The following is a 13,582-nucleotide window of genomic DNA, read 5'->3' on the forward strand; positions in this document are numbered from 1 at the left end:
TGACCCAGTCAGGTGCAAAGTATCTTTTAACACAGAGAAACACCGCTTATACAGAATGGTCTTCTGGGTGGCTGAAGCTCTTAGAAACCCTGACCTGTGACTCTCCTTGTATAGATATACTCTGATCATAACAGGCCTCCTCATCTTTCATTTTATGCTAACAACAGATTATACAAGTGCAAAAATTCCAGCATCACATAGCAGTACAGAGAAGTCTCTCAGCCTGATCAAGGAGCACCCACTCCTCCTGAGAGAAAGCAATGGCCATGTCCTCAAAGTTCACATTCATTCTGTGATTGGGGCAGCAGGACCTGAGAGACCCTGGTTCCTAAGGCTGGAAGGTTAAATGGGGTCTGAGTGAACGGTATAAGCAGAAGGAGTCTGGGAGGCATCTCAAGGAGCCTCAGACACACACTGTACAGCAGGCACGCTGCCTCCCAAGCCTCCTCCTACTCACAACCAGTGCTCTGAAGCCTGTGAAGAAAGACCTAAAACGTTGAAAAAAATAAATAAATAAAAATCTGGAGAAGATTTTTTTTTTTTAATTTTGATGGGATTTTGTTTTGTTATTTATTTGGTTGGTTGGTTGGTTGGTTGAGTTTGGGCTTTTTTTCTTCAACAAGATGAATGTAAGAATATGACAGGAATATTTCTATTCATAATGGCACCTTTAAAAAATATATTTTCCCCCTTTTCTATGGGTATCAAAACCAAATCTAAAAATTAAAATTGTTTCTGGTATTAAACTAGGTTTTTTTATTAGCCTGAATATTTCATCCATAGCATCTTAAAGTCACAGTACCTCTATTCTAAGCATCAAAATTGTGGGATTCTTTTATTCCTGTGATGACTGTACCTCAAGAAATGCTAAATACTCTGCTCATCACCATAAAATACGGTAAGGGTCAAGCTGGAGCTGATCATTTCAGTGATGCAAGTAACTGTGCTCCTGGCTCACTGTTCGCTGAACTTCAATTTTTGCAAAAATGTCATTCAACACACTGTTGTCTTCCACTCCCCATTTTAGTTCAATTGCAGGTTAATGCACATGAGACATGGGGTGAATGAGGAGAGGAGAAAAAGTACCAGCTGAATACATAGCAATGTCTCATATCTTTCTTAAAATGAGGACAAAACCCACAAGTCACAAAAGTCTTAATTCAAACAGTACTTAAATGATACTCCAGTGTAGCAATCTGGGTCCAATCAGAAGATAGAACCCACACCGTAGATTATAAACAAGAAGTCTAACATAAGAATATTAACTCCTTAAAAAAGTAATTACACAATCTAAGCAAATTCTCTATGTTGAAAGAATTAAAGAGTATCAAAATAAATGGAGAGATATATGATGTTCATAGATTGAAATTTGGTATCCTTAAGTGGTCAATTTTTCCCAAATCAATCTATAGTACAACACAGTGTAGATGGAAATCCCAGGAAGTTTTTGTAGAAATTGATAAGTTGATTCTAAAATTTATATGGAAAGACAAAAGGTCTAAAATAGCTAAAACAAGATTATACACTGAAAACTGTAAAACATTGATGAAAGAAACTGAAGACACAAACAAATGGTAAGATATTGCATACTTGTAGAGTAAAAGAATTAATATTTTTTAAATGTCTAAATTTTATTTTTAGAGAGAAGGGAAAGCAAAAGGAGAAACATCAATGTGAGAGCAAAACATCGATCAGTAGCCTTCTGCACACACCCTACCAGAGATCAAGCCCAAGGAAACCCTGGGCATGTTCCCTGACTGGGAACCAAACTGGCAACATTTTGGTGCATGAATTACATTCAACCAACTGAGCCACACCTACCAAGGTGAATGAGTGTTTTTTTAAATGTCCATACTACTCAAAGCAATCTACAATTCAATGCAATCCCTATCAAAATTCCAAAGCATTTTTCACAGAATTAGAATAAAACAATCTTAAAATTTGCACGAAACCACAAAATCCTGAATAGCCAAAGTAATCTTGAGAAAGAACAACAAATCTGGAGGCATCTCATTTCCTGGTTTCAAACTATATTACAAAGCTATAATAATCAAAACAGTATGGTATTGCCTGGCCGTCAGGGCTCAGTGGTTGAGTATCAACTGATGAACCATGAGATCACAGGTTAATTCCCAGTCAGGGCACATGCTTGGGTTTCAGGCTCAGTCCCCAATGTGAGGTGTGCAGGAGGCAGTCAATCAATGATTCTCTCTCATCATTGATGTTTCTATCTCTCTTTTCCTCTCCTTTCCTCTCCCTTTCTTCAAATATTGTCTTTTTAAAATATTTTTGTAAAAATTTATTTAAAAAACAAACAAACATAACCCCAGTGTGGTATTTACCTAAAAACACACACAGATCAATGCAACAGGATAAAGAGCTCAGAAAGAAACCTACAATATATGGTCAAATAATTTACAACAAAGGAGCCAAGAATACATAATGGGTAAGGAATAGTCCCTTCAATAAATAGTTCTGGGAAAGCTGGACCCCTAACACACAAACATCAACTCAAGATAGCTTAAAGAATTGAATGCAAAATCTGAAACCATAAAAATCCTAAAAGAAAACAGGGGGTAAACTACTTGACATTGGTCTTAGCAACAATTTTTTTGGATTTGACACCAAAAGCAAAGATAACAAAATCAAAAACAAACAAGTGGGACTACATCAAACTAAAAAGCTTCTGAACAGCAAAGGAAACCATCAAGAACAAAATGAAAAGGCAACCTGCTGAATGGGAAATAATATTTGCAAATCATATCTCAGATAATGGTTAATATCCAAAACAAACAAACAATTCAATTTAAAGCATGGTCAGAGGACCTGAATAGACAGAAGAGATACAGACATCCAACCATGAGAAATGCTCAACATCATTAATTATCAAGTACAAATGAAAACCACAGTGAGATATCACTTCTTGGTTGTTAGAATGAATGTCATTAAAAGACAAGATAATACGTATTGATAAGGATGTGAGGGAAAGGGAGCCCTTGTGCACTGCTGATGGAGATGAAAATTGATATAGCCACTATGGAAAATAGTATATAGCTTCTTCAAAAAATTTAAAAAAAAAGAAAGAAAAAAAGAGCTACCATGTGATCCAGTAATTCTACTTCTGATGATATATTCAAAATAATAGAAATCATTATCTCAAAAGAATTCTGCATCCCCCTATTCATTGCAGCTATTATTTACAATAGCTAAGATGTGGAAACAATCCGTATCTATCAACAGATAAATGGATAAAGAAGAGGTGGTATGTGTATTTAATGGAATATTACTCAGCCACAGAAAAGGAAATTTTGCCATTTGTAACATGTATGGACCTTTAGAACATAATGCTAAGTGAAATGAGTCAAAAGAGAGAAAGACAAATATTATATAATCTCATAATATGTGGAAACTAAAAAAAATGAACTCATTCACTTGAGATGTATAATTGTGGAAGTCAATTGAAATCTTAACACTTTCCCAAAATCTACCTCTGCTTTTACTGCTAATTCCACATCCTACAAAAACAGTCTGCACAAAACTTTATGAGGAAAAAGTGACTACATTAAAAGGTGACTTAAGAGAGTTTCTCTGTATGCTGATTGTAGTTATGGTTACACAAATCCAAACATATGATAAACTTTCATAAAACTAGACTCCAAAAACAAAAATGCATGCAATAGCTTGTGAAATCCAAGTAAAATCTACATTTGAGTTGATGTATTATACCAATGTCAATTTCCTATTGTCCCTTCAGTGAAAATATTAGATTTAAATCCTATATGTCATTTATCTTTGAGCTCTGTATAGAGAAAAGATCTTGTTTTGTTTTTTGTAAAAATACCAGGCTTAGATCTTTTTGTGTGAGCTGTCATCAGTCATTCTGATTGTTGATCTTGTAAATACGATTATGCAAGATGTCATCATGGGGGCTAGTTGAAAGGCACATTGGAACTCTGTACTATTTTTGCAACTTCTTGTGAGTCTTTAATTATTCTAAAATGAGCAGTTTTAATCCTGTGAGAAATCCTAAACATATCAATATTCCCTAACTGTCTGAAAATAGAATTTAAAAATAATCAAACCTTATCAAGTCATTTAAAAGATTTTCCTTCCCAGAACATAATTTTCAAAGTTCCAGAGTACTAATTCATTCGTTCAAACTAAATTTCATGGGTTTGTAGTCTACATGTATAATCATTTCAAAGTATTGAATAATTAATAGCTCTTTAATACAACAGAACTACTATAAAACTGCCTCTGAATAGAAATAGCCACAGTATAAGTTCCATATGGCAAATGACAAGCTATGTATCAATGCACTTGAAGAATCTTCTAAACTTAATTTTAAAATAATAATAGCAAGAAACTACCATTTGGTAGGTAATAGTACGATTAGAAATCTACTAAACAAATGGACTACAGAATGGTCATTTTGAGAGGTGAATATATAAGTCAAGCACCTACCTAATGTCCCAGGTGCAGCATTCCTAGTATGGCATACAACAGGGGGTAAGGGTGGAAGACAGGTTGGGTACTAGTGAGAATCCAATTCCTTAAATCTCTATTTCCTTTCCTATGCTTCTTTCCAAATTCGACAAACAAGCAGAACACTTATTGAAAGATTTGCTCTAGGATACACCCAAGAGTTGATAAAAAGCAAACCCTTCAAGATACTCAACAGATCACCAACCAAATTTCAGGCAATGCATAGGCACTGTGGGTCATTTGGAGACCAAATGTGAAGAGGGCTCAACCATGTGGTCCTTGTGGCCAAAGAAGATAGCCAACTGCTGTCATGCCCTCTACTGAAGCTCTCAAATTAAAGAAGGATCTCAAAGAAGTCATCCGTGCCTTTAAAATCTGGTTCATGAGGAAAATATAGCTGAAGTGAAATTCAATGTAAGTCCCTATTGAAAGAAACACTTCATGAAATTGTTCAGAAACAAAAGCAATCCTTCTGCCAGGACTTTTTAAAAAGCATGAATTTACAAGATCAACAATCAGAATGGCTGATGACAACTCACACAAAAAGATCTAAGCCTGGTATTTTTACAAAAACCAAAGCAAGACCTTTTTCTCTATACAGAGCTCAATGATAAATGACATATAGGATTTAAATCTAACATTTTCACTGAAGAGACAACAGGAGTGCAGCAGGACTGACCTTATTTTATGCAAAGGCAGTATCCCCCTGGCGTCCCCTCCTTTCCCTCCTCCCACCCTCCACTTTTCAGTTCCCCACCCCCGCCTTTCCCCCACCCAACCCCCAGCATCACAGCCAAGCTGTCTGAATCCCTTTAGGAGAAATAAAGCCTCTCACCTGCAGTTACAGGCTGAAATTATCAGTGCTTCCAAGAGAACCAACACAGTGACAATTTTACCAGAAGGTAAATGATTATTACACAATTAGTTCTAGAACAGGGGTTGCCAATCTAAGGCCTGCCAGCCAAAGCCTACCACTTGTTTTTGTACAACCTGAGCTAAAAGTGGCTTTCGTATTTTTGATGGTTGAAAACAATCAGAAGGAAAATATTTTGAGACACTTTATATTAAATTCAAATTTGAGTGTCATTAAATAAAGTTTTATTGGAATACAGCCATACTTGTTCATGATTTATTTTCTATGGCAACTTTCACTCTACAGGACAGAATTGAGTAATTGTGACAGAGATTATATGGCCTTCAGAGCCAATAATATTTGCCACCTGCACCTTTATAAGAAAATGTCCCAGCCCCTGTCCTAGAAAAAAAGCTCTAAGAGGCAGAAGCAGAACATAAGAGGATGAGAATGAATGTCAGGTCACGGGGAATGTCAGGCCGATATAGGACAGGAGAGGGGCTACATGATGAAGGGCCAGGGACACAGAAGCCAAACATGGCTATCTTGGCACTGTGTCAGGGCCAGTGCAGGAATATAATAAGAAGGAAGGGAGCAGCAGTGAGATACTAGTGCAGCATAATATGGAAAGAACCATGGCTGAAGTATTCCATTCCCATCAGACGTGTGCTTTGAGCAAACCACATTGCCTCTCTGAGCTTCAATTTCCTTATCTGAGGGAGGGGGAAATAAAAATAATCTATCTTAAAGAGCAACTGTAGGAATTGTGAATGGATGATCCACATGAAAGTACTTGCTCCACATGTTAGGTCTCAGCTTTGAAAGATGAGTAAGTTTCCACAAATGGAAAACTGGGAAGAAAGGAAGGCATCTGAGATGGAGACAGGATTAAGTGAATGATCAGTAATAGCTGAAGCAAAAACAAAAGGCAATCAAGGACCAGATCTTGAAGGTTATAAACTACCACATAAAACTCTCTGCTCTTTCACTCTTCCTCTAGTTATTGCTCTCCCTTCTCTATTCCTGTCCCTCTTCCCAAAGATTTACAAATACATTCAAGTTCCTTGGTCCATCAAAGGTACCAAGACCTAAACTGTGCCCACAGTTCTAATTAATTCCCCAACAGCATCTTCAGAGCATCTATTCTGAGGTAGAAAGGAGTTTTTGTTTTACCCTCACCCACTCATCATCAGATCATCTGGCCTATTTGCCCCCATGCTTAGATAAGTTCTTCGGGGGAAAACCCTAGATCCACAGCTGGTAGCTGCGAAATGAGAACTAAATAAGATTGCTGAGTAATTTCTAATAAATCCTAATGACTGCCTTGATGCACAGTGATGAACTGCTCCTTGCAGCCAGCTGTCCCTCAGTCATCGATTGTCCACAGGGGGATTCCTACTCACTACAGGCACCGCCAATCTCCAGAGATGAGAGAGCAGCAGGGTTTCTGCAGGAGACAGAACAGTCCTTTAGCCTTTAAATGGAAGGTTTTATGGTAAATGTTGTGAGTATTTACAAAAAGCAAAGGCACAAGGAAAGAAGAATTAAGAACCAGGTCTTAGCCTGCAATAGAAATCATAAGGCTACGAATGCAAACTACTTATGCTCTTGTTTTATTCAACATCATTTTCTGTGGTTCACCCTTGCTTTTTCTTCTCTCATAGGCTGGGTGATAAATCTGGCTATTTTCTGTTCAATTTGCACATTGGATTTTGAGTGGGAAGACCCAGGTAGGAATCTTGGCTATCTACAATTAGAAGTTGTGTGTCCTTTGACACATCACCTAACTTCTCTGAACCTATATCTCCTCATCCATCAAATTTGGGTCATGCCTGCTTTACCTGCCAATGTTGTTAGGCAGACTGAGTGAAAACAGCAGGAAGATGGGTATGTATCTAAGTATCCTTAATACTATTTTAAATACGTATTTACCTTTAAAGATTTCTTGCCAGTTTCAAAAAGAACTAGTTAGAGAAGTATTAAACAAATAAACCCTAGAATCCAATGTAAATCAAGCCACTTAACTCTAGCCTGGAGAGAGGAGGGCTTTTCTATTTCAATGGAAATAGGTTCGGATAAGTCTCTAAGGGAGGGGGGAGAACAAGAGGGTGGTGATTATTTCAGAGGTTGACTGTGTGGGAGAGCAGTGAGGAATCGCGACCCACAGGTTGAGAACCACTGCTGTAGAGCCTAAGACCTGCATTGCACTGAAGAATAAGAATGAGAGGAGGGTGGGGAGGATAAAATATACAAATTCTGGGGATAAATCAAATATCCTTGCCCTAGACTGGCCTGCCTCATTAATCTATGTTATTTTACTCAATCTGCACTTTTCCATTTTAAACTCTTTCTGGCTTGACTGCCACTGCTTTGAGCTCCCAGACGGAGGGTGTGCCATTTACTGAGGCTTCAACAGACTCCCAAGCACTGGCTTCTTCACTGTAAGATCCTTCCCTGACCCTAACAGTATCTCCAAGGGCACCACAGCCATTCCCTAAACCTCCCACTTCCTGACTCATTTCTCACATTTGGCCCTATCAGTACCAGGTGGCATGCTGCAGGTCTGTCTTCTGTTAGTTCTCAAACATTCCCAGGCCTCAGCATCACTGTTTCTATCGCCTCCCACATGGTAGTATGATAATGACCTAAAATGACATACTCATGGCCAGAACGGAAGGAACCAACATACTGACAAGTGCAGAGAACCAAGCAGGCTTCAAGAGCTAAGAGCTAACAGAGTTAAGATGTAAGATACACTAGAAACTTAGGAGTTCTTAACATGCCTGTCCATAGCATTAAAAAGGACTATTAAGAAAATGTTTAAAAAAAAAAAATCAAAACGGTGAGATAGCTAATTGGATCATAGTGTTTGTTGTTTATCTAAACTGCATTATGTACTTTAAATACATGTTAATATAAAGGACAGAAAAAGCATTTTAAAAAAACACAGGATTTAAGCCAGATACACTTTCTTCTCAAAGAAAGCCCAAGATGGGCCACTTATATCCCATGCAGATCTAGGCCTGGGATCACCTGGTAGTGACAGTGCATTTAAATTGTGCAGAAGAATAAATACCCTTTAGGCTGAAACTGCAAACTTAACACTACAATCAACAAACTTGCCACCCAGTCTATGGTATTTTGTTACAGCAGCCCATACTGTCTAGGACGATAATTGTCTTATATAGAAATACAATCTTGTTATCACTTATATGTGGAACCTAAAAATCTGAACCGGTGAAAACAGATACTAGAATGGTGGCTACCAGCAGCTAGGGATAGGGAAATAGGAAAGATATTGCTTAAGGATACAGACCTGCAACTATTAGTTAAGTAACTCCTGGAGATTTAACACACAGCATAGTGATTATAGTCAACAATGCTATCTTATAAACTTCAAAATTGCTAAGAGACTAGACTTTAATTGTGCTCATCACGAAAATAAAGATAATTATGTGAGGTTTTAGCTAATGTGCTCTAGTGGTAATCATATTGCAATATGAAAGTATCAAATCAACATATTGCATACCTTAAGCTTATACAATGTTTTATGTCAATTATATCACTGTAAATAAAACAAAAAATGTAGCTACAGTTATATTATCCCAGCTTCCAACTTTCCAGAGGCTCTCCATCACATTCCAAAGTCCTTCCGGGGGCCTGAAGACTCCTGCAGTCTGTCTAGGACAGGCTTCCACCTCATTGCCTCTCTCCATTAGTCACTTCCCCCTGGCCACACTGCATGCTGTCTTTTGAATATGTCAAGGTTGTTACCACTTTCAGGTCTTTCCCAGAACATTCTTTCTGTGGATATTTACTTGACTCTTGCTCTCATTTCACTCAAGTTTCTACTCAAGCACGACCTCTCCCCAGAGGCCTTCCCTGGTCAGCCTTTCCTCACGGCATTCTCTCAGCCACCTGCTCATGCTTCCTCCTGCTTTATTTCCTTTGTGACATGTAGCACCATATAAAATTAGAAACCTGTTCCCTGGTTATGTCTCCTCCTCCCATCACTATCCATCTTGTTCTCACCTATCCCTAGTGCCTGTGACAGTGCCTATCTTTCAATAAAGACTTACTAGATTAACCATAGGTTTGATGAGGAAGCCCAGAGAGGAAGCCTGGAATAGAAAGGTATAAAGGTAGAGGCCATAAGCAACAGATCAAATTCAGGAAGTCAGCTAAAAAAAAAAATAATTTTTAATTAAAAAAAAAAAAAGAAGTGGTAGCATCAAAATTCCAGCAATATTTGGAAGTGGTAAATGAGCTGGCAGAATGTATCTCACAGCTTTTGATCCAGTATCTTTTGAAAACATGTGGTTTCCTATCCATTTCTTCAAGGTATACAACCGAAGGAAGCCACAAAAACTAATTACAGCATCTGATGCTAAAAAAATATGTTAAACATATACAACTTAGGAGTTCACACTTTTATATATATATAAAAACCTTTACTTGGGAGGTGGGTGGCCAAGAACTAAACAGCCCTGGCCAGGTATCAGGCCCTGTGCTAAGGACTGATCATCAGCATCTCATTAAATCTTATTTCAGCATCATCTCCATTCCCATATCAGAAAACCAGCTCAACAGTGCTTTATTATTATTTTTTCTTTATTTATTTTTCAACAGTGCTTTAGAACCAGGATTTGAACACAGGCACGTTTAATTCCAAAGCCTGTGTTCCTAGCTAATATGCCCCATCAGCTGGTGGCATATTTAGGTCTGGACTAGAAACCAGAAATGTCAACATAGGAAAAAGCAAGAAAAAAACCATGTCAGAACAAGCAAAAAGCACCCATTCAACAAAAACACATATGCCATTTCAAGACAAAATCGTGCCAAGACAAAACCTTTTTTCCTTTCAGAAGCACTGAAATGCACAGATGCAGATGCATTATAATTATAATTATAAATGATGGGCTGTTAGAGCTGAAAGTAACCATAGAGATCACTCAGCCCCACCCCTTTACCTGAAAGATAAGGAGGCCAGCTCCCAGAGCCCCGAGTCCCACAATTAGAGAAGCTGAACTTCCTGTCCTACATCCTTGGTATCTATTCGATGGACAGAGGCAAATATCTGCAGCTCCTACAAGAAACTTTGTTGGGTCAAACTTGAAAAATTTGCTATATTTTTAAAAGTAGATTTACCCTATCTTATCACTATATCACTATGGAGACAATAGTAATAATTTATAAAAATAAAATACAATAACAAAAATAATAATGTTTTTCGATTATTAAGAGACCAGTGGCATGTGAGGCAGCCATGACAAAGAATGGGACACAGATTCACCAGTTGTCAAAGTGGACAGGTACCACCAAGAGTGAGATTATGATGAAGAGGGGTTTCTAACTCTTTCTAATGCCCATGAGTCAACAGGGTATCCAGAAACTTGCAATCAGGTGTAAATACTAAGATCTTGTGCCTCTAGTAAAAAACAGAAAATAAACAGAATCGCCGTGAAAGAAAGGAATCTCTTCATTGGGCAGCAGGTCCATATACTGGCACATCCTGTTCTTCTCAAATCACAGACAACACTTATCTCCCCTGCCTCTTTATCTAGTTAAAAATTCCTCAGCATCTCAACTTAGTTCCAACTCTTTTTTTTTAAATATATTTTATTGATTTTTTACAGAGAGGAAGGGAGAGAGATAGAGAGCTAGAAAAGTTAATGAGAGAGGAACTTCGACCAGCTGCCTCTTGCACACCCACCACCGGGGATGTGCCTGCAACCAAAGTACATGTTCCTGACCGGAATCGAACCTGGGACCCTTCAGTCCGCAGACTGATGCTCTACCACTGAGCCAAAACGGTTTCGGCTAGTTCCAACTCTTAATAATAAAATCAAGTGTTTCCAATCCTTCAACATCATAGCCTTTTCATCTACCCGGTTTACTTCAAATTTCACCTGAAGAAACAAAAGCTGAGCTACTAAAAGGACTATTATTGTCACTGATGTCTATGCCAAGTGAATATATGCCTTTTTCACTTTTCTCAGACAAAGATATGTCTATTATATCTTCATCACTCTACTTATAACTCTGTGGTAGCTTCTGTGATCCGAAATTAGCAATATTATAGTTAACAGGTTTTTTTTAATTACTTTCCCGCTTGGAATGTTATTATTGTTGTTGAACAGCTAAGATTCATTTTGTTTTCACTGTCAGAGTTTGTGAAATCTATCTGGAAGAATATACTTCTGATTTTCACACTCTTAGAGCTCAAGGACAATTCAGACATTTAAAATGTCATGGATAATTAGTCAGCCTCTTTACAAATAAGATTGCTTTGCTCTGATAGAAATCACAAAGTTTGCCAGCCTTGGCAATAAATGTACTCATTAGGAGTTATCAGAGGCAAGATATTTGCTTATGTTTCTGGAATAAAAGAAGTGGGCAAGAAAGGACTCCCAGGTTCCAGACCTACTTCTAAGTGATTCTAGAGAAGTCGTTTGGCTTCTTTATTTCTGTTTTTGCAATAGAATCCCTCTAGTTCTTTAAAAAAAAGAAAAGAAAAGAAAAGAAAAGAAAAGAAAAGGAAAGAAAAGAAAAGGAAAGAAAAGGAAAGAAAAAGAAAGAAAGTCATTTACCTCATCTATAGACTTGTCTATAAATGAACAAGGTACTATGCAGGTAACATGAACTTTCAATTAATCATTTGTGGCATTCATTTTTCTTCTTTGCAAAACTGGTTTTAATAAATTTCAGGGGTGTTCATAAAGTTCACCAATTTGTAAAACATCAACAAATACCAGATATAAACAGATAACATTGTTACCAAAAAAAGGATCTTAAATGCCCCTAAGGGTGCACAATGTGTCACCAAAACATGTGACAAATACCTATAAGCACCTTTTCCATCAATCCCAATATACCACACAAAACTGTTATTTCTATAGCCATTAGGGTAAATACTAAAATGTGACCACTTCCTTCCTCCCCAAGTAGGGGTTGCTAAAAATTCACTTGTGAAACAGTTTGCACTTAGCAAGCTCAATGCACTTAAAGAAATTTATCAACAGAAGATTTCAAAGTTCATGAATTTAAAGAATAGGAGTACACAAGGAAATATAAGCACCTTCAGTTCAAATAATTGTATTTTAAATCCCCCACTATATTCATCAGAATGCCTCACCAATTACATCAGGTCTATTGAGTTGTTGAAGTCCATAATAACTTAGAAAGTCAGGAGATCCAAACCAACAAATCAAGAGCAATCTGTCTTTGTCTACGAATGCTATGAAGAGTTTTCAAAACCAGAAGAGGTATATGCTTGGTGCATTTCGCCAGTAAAGTTCTTCAGCTCTAAAATGACACCTCTCAGGACATATACCATTTGTAAAGATGCATGAGATTCACTGAACCAAAATAAATGAACAGCACAAAACCTTGTCTCATTCTAAGGTCTCTGCTGAAAAAAACAAGGGGTCTATCACAACCCTGCTTCACTTATGAAATATGGTGAAGTTACAGCCCCCATTGATAAGTCTCCAGATAAAACTGTAGTCTTAAGAAAGGAAGCTAAATTATTTAGGGCCATTCTCCAGTTAAGAAGGATATGGGTTAGTGAAAATAACTTGAAAACACAGCTATTGGATTGGTCACAAGGTTCTATTGTGACTACAAGGAACATCCTTCTAAAAGTGATGGCAGGAGCCCTGGGTAAGAGCTAAATTCTGCCTCTGGCACCCAATTGCATTGGTAATGAAGTATGACCTCAGGAAAGCCATTTGTCTTACTGATTTGGTCTTCAGGTCTGCAAAATAAAGAGGATAGACTGTCATTACTAAGCACCTTTTTTTCACAGAAGTTTTTTGAGTTAGATTTCATCTATCTTTATTCTTCACATGAAAAAGAGAAAAAACTCAGGATCTGTGGGAAAGCTGAGGTCCTCCACAGCTGAAACAAGGTATGGGCTAATGATACACAAGTATGAGCATTCATTTCTGGGGCCGATCTTGACAACTGAGGCAAAGGAATTCTTGACTAGCGTACATTCGTTAAATTGAAGCCTTAAGCTTCTAGGAAGACCCCATACCTGCTCCCTCCATCCTGCCTGTCCTGGGTCCTTGTGGACTGAGACCCTATTCTTCTTGGTACTGCCCACCAGAGAACTGCTCACACAGTGCTCACTTTTCTGAGGAGGCTTGATTTTAGATGAACAGATGCTTCTGAATTTAGTGAACAGTTTTGAGAACTTTTCCACAGGCAGGCTTCTTCTGAAACTTCAGCTCTCATCCTGAA

General features: G+C 37.8%; 1 protein-coding gene across 6 annotated transcripts in view; it reads right to left on the reverse strand.

The window, feature by feature from the left end:
• MSRA (methionine sulfoxide reductase A) overlaps positions 1 to 13,582 on the reverse strand; it is a 334,526-nt gene that overhangs the window by 212,142 nt on the left and 108,802 nt on the right. The gene's annotated exons all lie outside the window — the stretch shown is intronic.

The sequence above is a fragment of the Pipistrellus kuhlii genome, unplaced genomic scaffold (genome assembly GCF_014108245.1).
Source record: "Pipistrellus kuhlii isolate mPipKuh1 unplaced genomic scaffold, mPipKuh1.p scaffold_m20_p_8, whole genome shotgun sequence".
Lineage (NCBI taxonomy): Eukaryota > Metazoa > Chordata > Mammalia > Chiroptera > Vespertilionidae > Pipistrellus > Pipistrellus kuhlii.